Genomic DNA, 14,724 nt, shown 5'->3' on the forward strand with positions numbered 1-14,724 from the left:
AAGGTTTGTGTTCCCAGATTTCAGAATTGGTGTTTCTCGAATCAGTCCTATTGGGAACTCATTAGGTGTGTCTTGCACATACCTGGTCTCAGAACTGTGGGACACTTTCTAGAGAAGAAAGGCCATAAAGGAACTATGAAGCCTGGTCTAGCTGAAATTATGCAGATTTTCTAAGACAATGGCTTCACCTTCAAAGACGAAGTACCTGGGATATGTGTAGCTTTACTTGACTGTCAGTTGCCTCTGTGGTATGTCTACACTAGCAGCTAGTGGACCTTTTTTAACCATTGGTGCAGCTCCTCTGGTGATAGCAATGGTGTGAGACCAAACATAGACAGGCCAGAAGTGTATTTACTGCTGTTGGTCTAACCCTGCAGAGTTACAATGGTACAAACACCTGTGCTCTTTCTACTCTGGCACTTCCAACACTGATATTGCTGGTGGAGCTGCACCAATTGTGAAATATTGGTCTAACTTTTCCTATGGCAGATAAGGTCCTTTTACAAAAGGTGCCTTATTTTGTTGGTTGGTTTTTGTGTTTGCTTTTCATTTGAGAATTAGCTCCTCACTTCTTATCATACAAAAAGGGCGCTGTGATCATATCACCTGTGTGTTATAACATATACCTGAGACTATGGAAATTTTGAGATGGTTTCACATCAACAAGACACTATTTTCCACAATAAACTAGTTGTCAAGTTTTGGTACCCCAAACAGGGGTAGACCACAGTGCTCGAGAGACTGTCTCAGAACCAGGAAAGTTTCTACCTAGGAATGTACTTTTCATGCTGTTATTACCCCCATGCAATGCTTGCTTTTGACTGTCCAAAGGTTAGGCCAGTCCTCCAATTAATATTAATCTTCCTTCTTCTCACCTAAGGCCTTTTACCATGCACAATCTGACCTTTTCATTTTTCTATTGGCTCCCATCCAGTTAATGTTTAAATGCTCCCCGATCTGCTGCCCCCATCTTCTGGAACTGTTCTGTCTAATGCATGTTACCTTTGGTGAGCCATTTAAAATGCATGTTATGTGGCAATAATTAATATCAACAAACAAAACAAAGGGGCAGCAACAGGGCTTATGACTAGGGCTTCTAGGTACTATGGTATATAAATAATAAGGTATCTTTTTTCTCCAAAATTGTCTATAAAAGTTCATGTGTATATACAAATTTAACTCTTTGCTCTTGCTACAAATAAAGGTGACAGCAGTTAGAGCCTTCTACAGGAGCTTGAAATACAGCTATTATTTCACCCATAACCGAAAAGGCTATTATGTTAGGGATCCAAACACTGGCCTTGGACACTGGATTAAAGGCACTGGGAAGATCTGAATCCCAAGTCAGTTACACAGTTACTCAAGACATACTGGCATCATAAAGAAGGCAACCAATCAAAGAGACATAACAGCCTCAGAAATCGCATGTGTGATGCCTTTTTCACACATGGAAAAAGCTAAAAAGTCTACATCTATTGCTAGATAAAATAGATTGATCTCTATGGGGGGGGTGCCCCTTTTGCCTGATGGGCATATTTAAGAATATGTATCAAATCGAGGGTTAATATGGAGATGCCTGCAGAGCAAGAGAGCAGGTTGCAGCCATCACGATGCTAGGTCTAGAAAATGGTGGTTGTAAAATTCTGGTAGACGTGAGCCAGAAACATGTTTTCTTTTAAGACTGATGGACTGTTAGGAAGTTAGACTGCATCTGAGAGCCCTTTCTCATGTGTCGATGTGAGTGAGCTCTCTGAGCATGCTCAGAAGATTGGGGCTTAGTGGAATTGGCATAAAAATCATTGTAGGCCCTGCACTTCCATGTAAGGGAATGGGAGAGATGTGACCTTTTCCCCCATGCTCATGAGGGGGTGTTGCTGAAGAACAAAGTTCAAGCTCTGAGGGATCAGAGTGGAAAAAGTTGTAGCTCATAAATCAGACTTAAGCTTCAGTGAAGTCAGGCCACTGAAGTTACATTGAGGGTCTGCAGAAAAAACGGACAGATTTTATCTGCAAGCAGCGTCATCACCGGTCAATACTGTGGCCTCTTTCTCTTCTTTAAAGCTTTAATATCAGAGCAGTCAAAGCCCCTGACCACCCCCCTCAAATTGCCGCAAGTTAATAATAGAACAGTCAATAGTTAGCACAGGCTTGAAAGAGCCTTTGCTCTTTGATAGCCTAGCATGTGGGGTGGGAAGCAAAGTGTTTATTGTATCAGGTTTCAGCAGCATTTGGAGCAATAGTCATTTTCCAGAAGGCTGATGGTCAACTCTCCTTTTCTGCAGGTGCAATTTGCTTATACCAGGGACTGGGGCAATCGGCACAGAACCTAAGTTAGCCTAGCTCACTGAAGTTACTCTGTCCACACTGGTGCTGCACTCACCTGTGTGTGTCAGTAGGACTTCAGGGGGTATATCCAGTGATGAGCTGCCAAAATCTTAACAACCGGTTCCCTCTTCACCCCACGAGGGGGTCGTGGCCCGCCCCCTGGGACCCCTGTCCCATCCACCCCCACCCCTGTCTCCTTACTGCCCCCAGAACCAGGCAGGAGGGTTTCATGGGCCACCGTAGTGGGTGCCCACCACGCCCTGCCCCTAAGAGCCAGAGGGACCTGTCGGGGGGCGAGGTGGGGAGTCCCAGCGGTGCTTACCTGGGGTAGCTCCCAGGAAACATCCGGCAGGTCCCTCTGGCTCCTAGGGGCGGGGGAGCAGCCGCTCCCCCACACTGATGACATCCAGGGCTGGAGCACCCACAGGGAAAATTTGATTAAACAGAGCACCCACTGGCAGCTCCCCGCCCTGCGCCTGGCCCCAGCTCACCTCTGCTCCGCCTCCTCCCCTGAACGCGCCCCCCCCGCCCCCCAGGTTTCTCGCAAATCAGCTGTTCGGCGGGAAGCCTGCGAGGGCTGAGAAGCAAGTGGTGGCTTCATGCTCAGGCCCAGGGAGGCGGGGTGAGCTAGGGCATGGAGCGGTTCCCCTGCGCACCCCCCGGGTTACCTGCTCCGGCGCAGACGGCCCTCCTCGCGCCCCCCCTCTGCTCTGCCTCCACCTCCCTGGGCCTGAGTGTGAAGCTGCCGCTTGCTTCTCAGCCCTCCCAGACTTCCCGCACAAACAGCTGATTAGCAGGAAGCCGGGGGGGGGGGGGGGTCGTGGGCCGAGAAGCAGAGCGGGGCGGTGCGTTCAGGGGAGAAGGGAGAGGCGGAGCGGAGGTGAGGTGAGCTGGGGCCAGGCGCGGAGCTGTCGGTGGGTGCTCTGCACCCACCAAATTTTCCCCGTGGGTGCTCCAGCCCTGGAGCACCCACGGAGGTAGCGCCTAAGGCGCCACTTTTGGCCGGTTGTTAAATTTAGAAGCCCTTTTAGACCGGTTGTCCCTCGCAGGACAACAGGTTCTAAAAGGGCTTCTAAATTTAACAACCGGCTCCAGCTCACCACTGGCTATATCCCATAGTTTTTTCTGCTTCAAAAAGCTGACCTGCCCTTTGATTCTTTTCCAGTGAACTGTGGGAGCACTTGTTTGTCCTCTGGGCACGCAGGGAATTGTGGGAAGACACTGAAGGAGTATCAGCACTCAAGTGATTTAGCCTGCATCCTCATTCCAAGGTGGGCAAGTTACTAGCCCAAATGAAAGCAGAACTGGGCTTCTAACCCATACTCCCACCTGGGCCAGCTAGTGAAGACGTACCCACAAGGCTCAGTCTGTTCAGATTTATCCAAGCACTACGCCCTCCTCCCTTTCACTGTTTGCTTCAGTTGGCTCTGCACTGCCCAGCAGATTTCAAAATGAAACTTACTGTGTTCATGAATTTCTCTTTGTAGTGGAGCTGGTGGCAGAATAAAACAGCACAGGAGAACTGGGAAGAGCAGCTCTGCTACTGACCCCCACTAAAAGAAAGTTTTACAAATCCAGACTATAAATAGACAAGCACAATGCTTATGGGACATATTTATTTGAACAAGAGTTTTATTACATAGGAAATCATGAAATATTTCTGACTCTGCACCAGCACAATATATGAATGGATTTATTGCTGCCATCTACTTGCAGTTCAGCATCAAAGCAAAGATTTAAAGTGACTCTGTGCAATTTTATGACAAAATACTGTAAATATAATAAGGGAATTATTCTCTAGGGATCTAAAAGTATCTTGAAAAGAAAGGTTTGTGGGTGTATTCACAAAAGAAAAGTTACCCAAAGTTTAAAAACAAAATCAAAATGGTCTTTAGCACCCAATCCACCTGAAACTGTCAGCAGTCTTGGACGCTGTAGTTACTGGTTTTGAAGCAACAAAAAGCTTGGCCTGCCAGGGAAACGAAGATCAGAAACTCCACCAGTAGGTGCAGAAATAAGAGTCTGGATTTGTCTAACTCATAGTCCCCTCTCTGCTTGAACCTGCACTATCCTTGAAGAACTGTCTGTGTGACTGCCCTTTGGCTTTCTCCAAATTCTAAACTTAGCTGCCTCTTCCTTTGCAGTCAGAGATTGCCGCTGTGCTCCACTGTAAATCAACTTTTCTAATTACTGGTTGTGGTGTCTGAACAGTAGCAATTTGTTACGTGGGCCCTGGCAGCCTCCCACAGAATGTGATAAAGGAGGAAGGAGTGAGATCTAAGCAGATGCTTATCAGAAAGCCAGTGACGGTGCCACCATTGAGAATTGGCATGAAATGTATAATTATCCTGCCTTGGGGAATGTTTTACTTTAGGTATGGGGCCGTACGGATGCCTTTCTCTGAAAATACATGTGAGCAGCAGTTGTAATGTTCCTTCCCACGACAGGATCTCATTAACTACGGTTAAGCCCCTGTGAGGTTTGTAGACAAAGGGCTAAAACACCAAAAGAATCACACAAGGAAATTGTGGCTGCCAAAAAGGTAGGCTCTTCTGACAAAATCTAAGCTCCTGTATTAAGTTTAATCAAATGCTCAGTGTAAACTGTTCTACCTTTCAGAGTAACAGCCGTGTGAAGTGACCTGTAGCTCATGAAAGCTTATGCTCAAATAAATTGGTTAGTCTCTAAGGTGCCATAAGTACTCCTTTTCTTTTTGTTATACCTTTGCCCTGGTGTTGCAACCTGGCCAGACAAACCACAGCAGCAAAGGTGAGAATGAAAACGATCTAGCTACCCAGGTCCATCTACTGCTGTCCATCTGAGCACCCTTCCCACCCAGCTCTATTTATTTAAAGCAAAAATGTCAAACCTGGGTACCTAAAATTAGGCTCCTAGGCCAACATTTTCAAAGGTGACTAGTGATGTTGGGTGTCTAACCTGAAACACCTCAAAAGATCCTGATTTGCAGAAGGTGGGTCCTTAACAAGGCCCATGTGGTTCAAGCTGGGTGCCCTCTAATTGTTACATCCTAAATCCCTAGGTACGTGTTGAAAAATGTGCCCTCAATCCGTATTTAAGTCTCCTCTAGCCTGTTTATTTTGCACTTGCATAAAATTAAAGGTGTGTTTTCGGGGTTTGTCGCATCCGGGCCTGAGGAACCTAGACCAAGGGCCCGTTTTTCAAAGGGCTGCGTATGCAGTTCCCCTGGAAGTTAATCACAGCTGTGTGTGGTCAGCACCTTTGAAAAATTTCCGGCGGCGCTCAAGTTTAGAAATCCTGGCGGCGGTGTAGGCACTCACAGTGATTTACAACTAACCCGAACACAACCCCGGGAAGCTGCACTTTTTAAAGTCACCACTGTGTTTAAAACAAACAAAAACAGCTTCCCCCACACCCGGGATCACGGCTAACGCGCCAACCCAAACAGTGCCCCGCACGCTGCCTCGGCCCTGGGGGGCTTTAGGGACAAAATTCCCATAGGCCCTAGTGCTCCGGCAGGCAACAGGCTGCTGGGGGGGGGGGGGGGGTTTCACAAAAGACGTTCCCCACCCCCCTCTCCCGAGGGCCAGTCACGGCTTGGCGGACCAGGCTGTTGCAGGCAGGGGTGGGGAATGGGTCATGCCCTGAGTCAAGGCTCTGTCGCATCCCCCCTTCCCCTCCCCTTCCGGGAGCGGCCGCGTGCGGCTCCCGCCCGGGTTCCGCCGCTGCTGGAGGGGGGCGGCTACGCTAGGCCCGGCGGCGGGAAGCCGGAAGTCGCTGCAGCGCGCGGCGCCTTTGCAACCGGCCGCGCGTGCAGGAGCGAGCGGAGCCGGCCCCCGTAAGTGCCCCCGCGTCTCCCCCACCGCTGGCGGCGGGGCTGCGGCAGCAGGGACGGGCTCCGGCCTGGCGCGGCCGCGCTCTGGATCCGCGGGGCTGCGCGTCTCCGCCCCAGGAGCCCCCCCGCGAGCGGGGCAGCCCCGCGGAGGGCCCGTGGCGGTGGCTCCGAACCTACACCCCCCCCCCCTCCCCGGGTGCCAGGCCGCGCTGCAGCTAAGTCCTGGGCCTCCCGCTCTGCGCAGCCCCGGGGGCGGCTGAGCAGCTGCACAAAGGCCTCTGCCCCTGGCCACGAGGCGAGGCCTCGGGCCCCAGGCTCCCGCAGACCCGAGGCCAGGCGGGATCGAGGTACGGGAGGGGCCGGCTGGAGGGCTGCCCCGGAGATCGACACCGACGGGGGCGAAAGCGTGGCCCCACCTCTGCGCAGGGGGGTATGTTTGGTCTCGCATGTGCTGGGCGTTAGGTCGCTGGTATTTTATCCGCTGGAGAGCAGCTGCCCCTTCGCTGGGGGAGCTCGGAGGCCGCCGGCTGGCCGGAGGAGCCGCCTGGCCCTTCCAGCTCGGCCCTGGCGTAACAGAGCCTTCTCGCCTTGGGGGGCGGCCATGTGAGCGGGCTGGGGCAGCCTGGCCCTCCCGTGGCTGCGCGCCGTTCAGTAGCACGGCTCTAGCTTGTGGTGTGTTCGCAGAGGTCAGGGCAGTATTGCTTAATGTGGGCCCTTGAAACGGTTAATTTGAAGGTGTAGACAGTTGCTAGGGAGACGGGAAATCTACCTGGATCGTGGTAGTTCTGTGTGTAGCTTTCACGGGGTCTTGTCTTATTTTTAAATTTTTTTTGTCCATGCTCTTAGTTTCACAGTGACACTCAGACCTTGTCTTCACTGGGGTTTTTTTCCCTAGAATTTACCATCAGTGGACACTGGACTTAGTATGAAGGTGGGCGCTCTGGTATAGCAGCTCACAATCCTGGAGGTCCCCCGGACTGCGACTCCTGGAGAGACCAGCGTGGAAGCTCAGCTGAAAAGTGTTGAGTGAAAGTGTGAATAAGTGTTCCTGTTTGAGTCAGTCTTTGTAATCTGCAGCCGGACACTGTCTTGAGTTAGGGTTTGAATGAAGTCATGCACGCAACCAGAAAGTCCAGAAATGTGTGGGGTTTTTTTTTTTTTTTTTTTTAGATTTTGAAATAAGCAATGAAAAGACTGGGCTCTGCTTCACCACAAGTCTGATAATGCCAGTGTATGGCTATCTAGCATGCATAGGTGCATCTGTAGTCTAATATGTAGTTCTATTTGTCCTATTAAAGGCGCATATTTAAGAAATTGTGTGTTCTGGCCAAAGAGTATAATTTTGAGAAGTGCCTAAGTGACTTAGGTGCCTAATTCGTATTTTCAGATGTCACTTGGGAGCCTGAGTCCCACTGACTTTCAGTAAGACTTATGCTCCTAAGTCACAGAAAATGTTACCTTATGTCACAACAGCATCTGTCTTAACTCTGCAGAGGTGGCATAATCTCTTGTTCCAGGTGATGGCCTATCCATAACAAAAACATGTAGGATTTATCAGGCATGGAGTGGGTTTAATTATGGTGGTAGTCTCAGGAACCTGGGCATAAACTGATCATAGGAAACATTTTGTGCTAATTTTAGTAGAAAATTAATAGGGCAGTAAGGCACATAGAGGATCATCCCAGTAATTACTGTCTTATCCTGGAACAGGGAGAAAAAAACTTGGTCAGGATTTTTTTTTTTTAAACTCTTCTTTCTATCAAAGACCAACATAAAATGTGTATGTTTTCCTTAGGCATGACTGAAACTGGCCGGAAATAAAATGACCTTAAAGATAGTGATGACGAGAAGCAGCCTTGAATCTTCTGCCAAGCAACTTCTGTCACCTGGGGAAGGTCCACAGGAAAGTAATGGCAGGCGCACAGCGACACAGTAAAAATTGTGGGCTCTCTTCATTTTTCCCAGGCAGAAGTGAATTATGGGCAGATTAGAGGAAGGAAAAGGCATGGACGGGGCCTGCACCTCAGCAGTTCTGCACCTTGCAAAGTCACAGAGGGACCATTGAAGGAGGAGCTCAACTGAGAGATGGACCAGCCCCCCAGCTATAGAATAAGGCTGGTGGAAACCATCTCATTCTGTCCCTTCCAGCACAGGGATGAATATGCCTCTTTTGAACTTCTCCACCCATCACTCTCTGCTACCAAAACTAATCCCTGTATGAGCTACAGAAATAAATGCAGTTTTGCAAGTTGGTCTACCACCATAGAAGAGCTTGAAAAAGAACCGTGCTTTGTAAGTCAAATTAATTTTGCTTAAAGGTTTGGCCTTTTAATAGCAATAAAACTGCATTTATCTTGAGACAGATGGTGACTGCTGCTCAGTCTCTAGCACCCTCTTGTGTGGTAAAGAGGCTGTGTGTGATTGTTAAGTTTGCTGTATAGTAAGACTTAGAATACCGTCTTATTTGTAACTGTCTGTCTTTATGGTATACATTCATTCTAGGTGCATCAGTTGATGCGATCTGCCCGCATGACTTGTAGACACACTGGAGAAATCCCTTCTGTCACTTCAATGTCTCTGCATTGCTTCCAACAGTGGCTGCACTGGGCCCCTTGCCAGCTAGTATAGAAGCTTCTCTGACCTCACTGTTTTCTCAAATTGGAAAGGTAAGTGCTGCAGGAGCCGATTATTCTTCATGTTGTCTATTGGGTTCTTGCTGTTGGGGGTGCATTGGTCCAGAAAAGCACTCATAAAGACCAAAGCAATGTCAAGGGGAAGCTCAGACTGGCTTGGTGTCCATGCAGCCATCACTGCACCGTCTCAGGTGTTACAGTTCACACTAAGTTCACGCTTGTGTCCACACAGGCTTTTGTGAAACTCTCATGCTATAGGACTAGCTCCATTCCAGCTCCACTTGTGGTAGCAATGCAGTGCACTAGTAAAAACCGGCCAGTGGTGGTTTCACCACCATAACCATGGCTATAACTCCTACAGCATGTGTTGGTGATGCAGTAGGGAAAACACCTGAGCCCTATATACGCTCCTTCTAGCACCAGTGGAGCTACGCTAGTGTTAGTTCAACTGTAAGAGGGCAAAAACTTCTGTGTAGACAGGGCCTTTCCAATGACCGTGAAACCAGTTCAGTGAAATTTATGTGGTCAGCTGTTAGTGGGATGCAGACTATGGGTTAAATCTGAATATTAAATAAGAGTTTGTTCCATTACTGTGGTGCCTTCTGCACATTTTATGTCTGTTTTAATATATCTTTCCAAAGCATAATACTGTAATATGGTTATCAGTGGTAAATATTATTGATCAAGTGAGTATAAAAATGCCTATGGGCTTCAAACCTATTGATTCTTTTATAGAAAAAAGGAGGGTTAAGCAGCAGCTCCCAAGGGGAGTGTGGAAGCCAAGTGAGTTATGGCGCTGGCCTCTGATGCAGGAGAGCTGGATTCAATTCCTGGATCTGCTCTGAGGAGTTTCTTACTGATGTTCACTGGGAGGACTAAGAAAGTAGAGCCAGTGAAGTCATGTTCACTCTACTGATACTATCCTCCTAAATCAAATGGTAGAAGAACAGGGCCTGTCTCGGAGATGGAGTCAGGACCTACTTAAGCTACCAACAGTGACTGTTCACTTTATTTTGGAAATTCTTATGGCAGTTAAAGGGATGCTGCCAAGTAAAACATCAAGTATTGTAAAGAAAGTGCCCTTGTGTGTGTCTGTAAGAACTAATTATCTTGTTAAAACAGAAGGAATTTTAAAATTCCATTTACCTTTCACCGGTGGTATTGTGTTTTAAGCCTGTCACATTGCACGTTGTTAAATTTACACTATTGGCCTTTTGCATGTTGTGTAACCTGGATTTGTTTGCTTGTAGCATTCTAGAACCCTTTAATCCAGGCTCCTCGTCTGACTGGATGGTGACAGAAATGGGATGGAAAAAAGGTTGTTAACCAGTTGCAAGCTGTAATTGTTTCCTTAGTAGCCCTTGCTTAGTGACTGTCTCTTGGACTTGAGATTCGTGCTGCGTGTCCACAAAATGCAGTCTTTTAAAACAGCATCATTTGATGCCCTCAAGTGACACTGTGTACTGGTGCTTTGAATTAGCAGTGGACAATTCAGATGAAATAGCAACAGTTACTGTAGATTGACTGGCACTAAATATTTGGTACCATTGGTAACAAAAATACCTAGCGCCTTAACCCTGGTCTACACGGGGGGGGGGGGTTGATCTAAGTTAGGCAACTTCAGCTATGTGAATAACGTAGCTGAAGTCGACGTACTTAGATCGACTTACCGTGGTGTCTCCACCACCCTGAGTCGACTGCAGCCGCTCCCCTGTCGACTCTGCCTGCGCCTCTCGCGGCGCTGGAGTACAGGAGTCAACGGGAGAGTGCTCGGGGGGGTTGATTTATCGTGTCTAGACGGGTAGTGAAGACATACCCTTAGTGTGCTCAATCAGGGAGGAAGGAGACTCTTGCAGTTAAGGCACTGTTCTGAGATTCGTGAGATCTGGAGTTAATCCCCTGCTCTGCCATAGACTCCCTGTATGACCCTGGGTAACTTATTTATCATTATTATTTGTATTATTGTATCTCGGTTTTCCCATCTGCAAAATGGTGTTGGTCTTACCTTACCATGGAGGGTAGTGTGGGGGTAAATTTGTTAATATGTGTGAAGTACTCAAATATTACAATGATGAAGAGGTGCTATTAAAAAAAAATTGAGCCACTTCAGGGGATAGATTTTTAGAAAAGAGATCCCCCTCCATCTGTTGGTTATAAATATGCTTTCTAAGTAACCTAATTCCATATTGTTGATCACATCCTTGTCATTCTAGAGTAATAGAATAAAATATCCCTGTGAAGAACAGTGAAGAGAAATCTAAAAAGTAAAAATTATTTTGACAATCTCTAAAATCCTAACACAAATTTAGCCCAAACACCAGGACAGAGAGAGTCATGTGCTCAACAGAGCATTTATTGCATTTAAAGCGAGAATGAATCCAGCCTGCTCTTTAGCAATTACAGGAAGCTTGTAATCTAGTCAATTAAAGAATAAAGGAGTAGCTCTGGGTATTATCCCTGTTTCTCAGCGTCCTGCCAGGGTTTGTGGCCTTACTGTCATTTTCCTGCTTATCAAAATGGGTTTTTTCCTCCCCTCTTGCTCTGCAGAGACCCCCTCATGAACCAAAAGGGGAAGCTAACTGAGTATACAGTGACACTTCCTAGCCATAAAGGGCCACGGTCAGTGTTGTCCTACAGTCTTTTGCAGCTGCTATGCTTGCCCAAAGGGGCTGTACCTCTTGCCCCTGGTAAACAGCACCAGCACAGGAGCCTCTGGGCTTCTCTGGAAGAAGTTCCCAGTCCAGGGACATTCTGGGGTGGATCTGGGGCAGGTCAGAGGTGGGAAGAGCTGGGGTGGTTGTACACGCTGGCAATTCCTTCCTGCTATATTACCGGGAATGCAAGTTAGGGTAGCCTTTGGGGTTGAGCCTAGCCTATGCAGGGGGCTGCACCATCTCCTAAACAGGAAGGGCACAAGCCACCTTCTTTCAGTGTTGCACTTGTGTGAGGATGAATTTGGTTTTGTGCTGTCAAATGCACAAAGTAAATTGAGGCTGTAAAGAAAATACCGACGGAGTTCAGGAGATATTAGCCTTGGGTGGGGATGTAAGAGAAGTGAGCAAGCCGTTTTCAGAGAGAAGCACGGCTTGTTTTAAATTTGCTGGTGTTCTTTTACATTGGCTACTCTGACAGTGAGCCAAACTTTCATTAGCCAGTCCAGAGGGGAGAATTGGTTTTGCTTTATTCAAATAATCTTCCTGCCCAAAGGAATGGTTCGGGCACTTAAATCAATAAGTAAGCAAATGTTCTAACAGTACCATTCTTCTATCAAATAAACCTGAATGGCAGCGTTATTAGTCTTCTGTGGGACTGCCATGGTTAACAAGTAAAAACCCATTCTAGCTCCAGTAGGAACCTCATCCATTATTTTCAAATGCAGGTTTCAGTCTGTAGGGGGGCGGGCCCTCATTATCTTGTGTAAAGATGCACTGAACTGTCTCTTCTGCAGTGAGCACATGTGCAAAAACTCTGGGCTGGTGAAACTTCCTAGAGCTCAATAGATCTTGTAATGGAAATGGTGTCTTAAATACAGAGGGACGTGTTTAAAGATTACTCATAGTGACAGCTGGTTTTAAAAAACTCAGGTTGCTTCTGCCTGTTCTTCTGCTTTATAAATATTTAAGCAAGCAACAAGCTTTGGATTCCCGAGAAAGATGCTTGGGCTACAGCCACCCGCTGACGTTTTTATTAAGCAAAACTCAGCAAGTTCATCTCCTCTGTTGTTGGTAACCTGGTAGCTAATTGTTGTGTATTTGTTCTTTTTTAGATGTTTCTGTGGCTGTCTTTGCCAGTCGTGTGCCATCCATTATAGTGAACACAGAATCTTATTGTGCTCAGCATCCAATTCAATAGTAAACCAGCAGGCTTGCTCCATCCTGCAGAGTCATAAAGCAAGCAACACGATGACCTAGGTACTGTACTTCCCCAGGCCCCCATTGCCAAAGCAATCTGAGCCCCTCACAAAGATGAATCCTGGGGAGGTAGGGAAGTGCTATGGACTCTGATGACTGCTTACCAGCTGGAATATGTTCTGGGCCAGGTTCTTGATTGCTGTGGACTAAAGAATACATGGATGGTGCAAGAAAGTAGATCTGGATGAAAGACTCCTTAGGATGTAAAGCTGTTAGTGGTGAGTGGCGTCATTCGAGCCTAGGACAAGGAGAACACCTGTGTCTGGATGGAAGCCAGCAGTCATTTAGTAGGCCTATTTTGGGAAAGCTGCTCTTTCTGCCTTAAGTGACATGGTTAATGCTGCCTCCTTAGGAGGTTACTCGGTCATCTTAATACGTCTCGAATGTTGTCTTTTGTTTTGTTTTTTTTCTCCTTCCAGATTTTGATTAGTTTTTCCTTCGACATGGGAGAAGATGTCTGATTGTAGAGGACTCTTAAATTTGGCGGATAGGAGCATAACAAGGTCCAATGGCTGGAAGTTGAAGCTGGACAAAGTCAAACTGGAAATGACGCACTTTTTTAAGTGAGGGTAATTAGCTATTGGAACAACTTTCCAAGGGATGTGATGGAGACCCCATCACTTGAAGTCTTTAAATCAAGATTTAAGGGACAGATTCTCAGCTGGTGTAAATTATCATAGCTCTGACATCAATGGAACTAAGACAGTTTGCACCAGCTAAGAATCTGGACCTGGATGTCTTTCTAAAATATGTGCTCTTGGCCAGCCGCAAGTTATTTGGCTTAATGCCAGAATTACTAGGTGAAATTCTCCAGCCGTGTTATACAGGAAATCAGATGATCACAATGGTCCCTTCTGACCTTAGAATCTGTGGGTTGTTGCTAGGATAAACGCTAAAAGGTGATACTGTGCCTTGATAGATTAATATTACCAGACATCTTCAGAGAGGAGCTAGCAGCAGTCATTGCCTTCATCTTAAATTGTCAGCACCCATCTGAATTGTTTCTCTTACTCCTGTAATGCTGGTATCTGGTTTTTCAAGGCATGTGTTTATTCCTATGGAATGTGTATTTTACAGACTTGTTTCGTTCTTGGAGCATTCTCTGGTATGTAAAGCTGTACCAATTATTTTGTAATATGAATACTAAATAAATCTGCATTACTGCATCTCAGCTAATTATTCTTGATTTAATGTAAATAGCTTTGATGCACTTGTGAAGCTACCTAAAGCTGGAATCTCTCCAGGTCTGACAGCTGGAATATAGAAAGCACACTTTAAGGTACTGGGAGGCCTGATGTTATTCCTAAGTGAAGTCCAAACAAATAAATTGCAACTGAAATCAAATGTTGGGTCAGAGTATTTCAAACCTGGGTTGGGGAGCCCTCACACCAAGGGCACAGCATCAAAGACAAGCTCCTCGATTCTATTCCCCCTTGCTGCAGTTGTGAGGTGTGTAAGTATGAATAGATTTGTGAGTGGCAGTACAGTTGGCATCTAAGGATGAGTGTGGCTAGGTAGCGCATGCTAAAAATGATGCCTGCGGCTTTTATTTGCAGGCAGCATAGTGCCATGAAGTGCTAGTCTGCAGTTTTGCTGAAAAACTGAATGAGAAGCATGGGCATTTTGTAAAATGTTTAATGACTGAGCGTATAATGCATGGTTGATTATTTCACAAGGCCTCACTTAGAGGCAAAAGCTGCCGATTCACTTGAGAGTGAGACATATTTGATTATCTTGTTTCATAGACTTCATGGAGCTGCAAAATACTTGACTTTAAGATTAGCTTTATGGTATTTGTGTAAATTATGAGCATGTTTGGCTTCATTTGACAACTGTGTGGTGATTAACCCCTTTGCTTTTCTGGTCATCTTTGTACAGCTCTTTCCTAGCTCTTTGTTAAACATAAACGAGAATAGAAATCACTTACTTTTGTGTAAGAAACAATCGTCAAAAGATACTGGAGTTCCTTGTGCATAAAAGCAATGCAGACTGCCATCCTCACTCTGGGTACCTCTGCATTTTAGCTGGTAGGTGTGCATGC

At 46.7% G+C, this 14,724-nt stretch overlaps 1 long non-coding RNA gene and 1 other non-coding gene across 5 annotated transcripts; both read left to right on the plus strand.

The window, feature by feature from the left end:
* Positions 1-6,007: 6,007 nt before the first annotated feature.
* Positions 6,008-14,014, plus strand: LOC141995300 (uncharacterized). 4 transcript variants are annotated; one of them, XR_012641293.1, is made up of 6 exons: positions 6,008-6,142; positions 7,035-7,281; positions 7,935-8,431; positions 8,642-8,805; positions 12,539-12,683; positions 13,103-14,014. It is a non-coding gene; the product is annotated as an uncharacterized LOC141995300 (long non-coding RNA). The 4 variants fall into 4 exon arrangements; XR_012641290.1 differs by having other exon boundaries at positions 12,539-14,014; XR_012641292.1 differs by having other exon boundaries at positions 7,035-7,173; positions 12,539-14,014.
* LOC141995490 (small Cajal body-specific RNA 15) lies at positions 9,640-9,770 on the plus strand. The gene has a single exon (XR_012641338.1).
* Positions 14,015-14,724: the final 710 nt, after the last annotated feature.

Source organism: Natator depressus, chromosome 10 (assembly GCF_965152275.1).
Source record: "Natator depressus isolate rNatDep1 chromosome 10, rNatDep2.hap1, whole genome shotgun sequence".
In the NCBI taxonomy this organism is placed as follows: Eukaryota; Metazoa; Chordata; order Testudines; family Cheloniidae; genus Natator; species Natator depressus.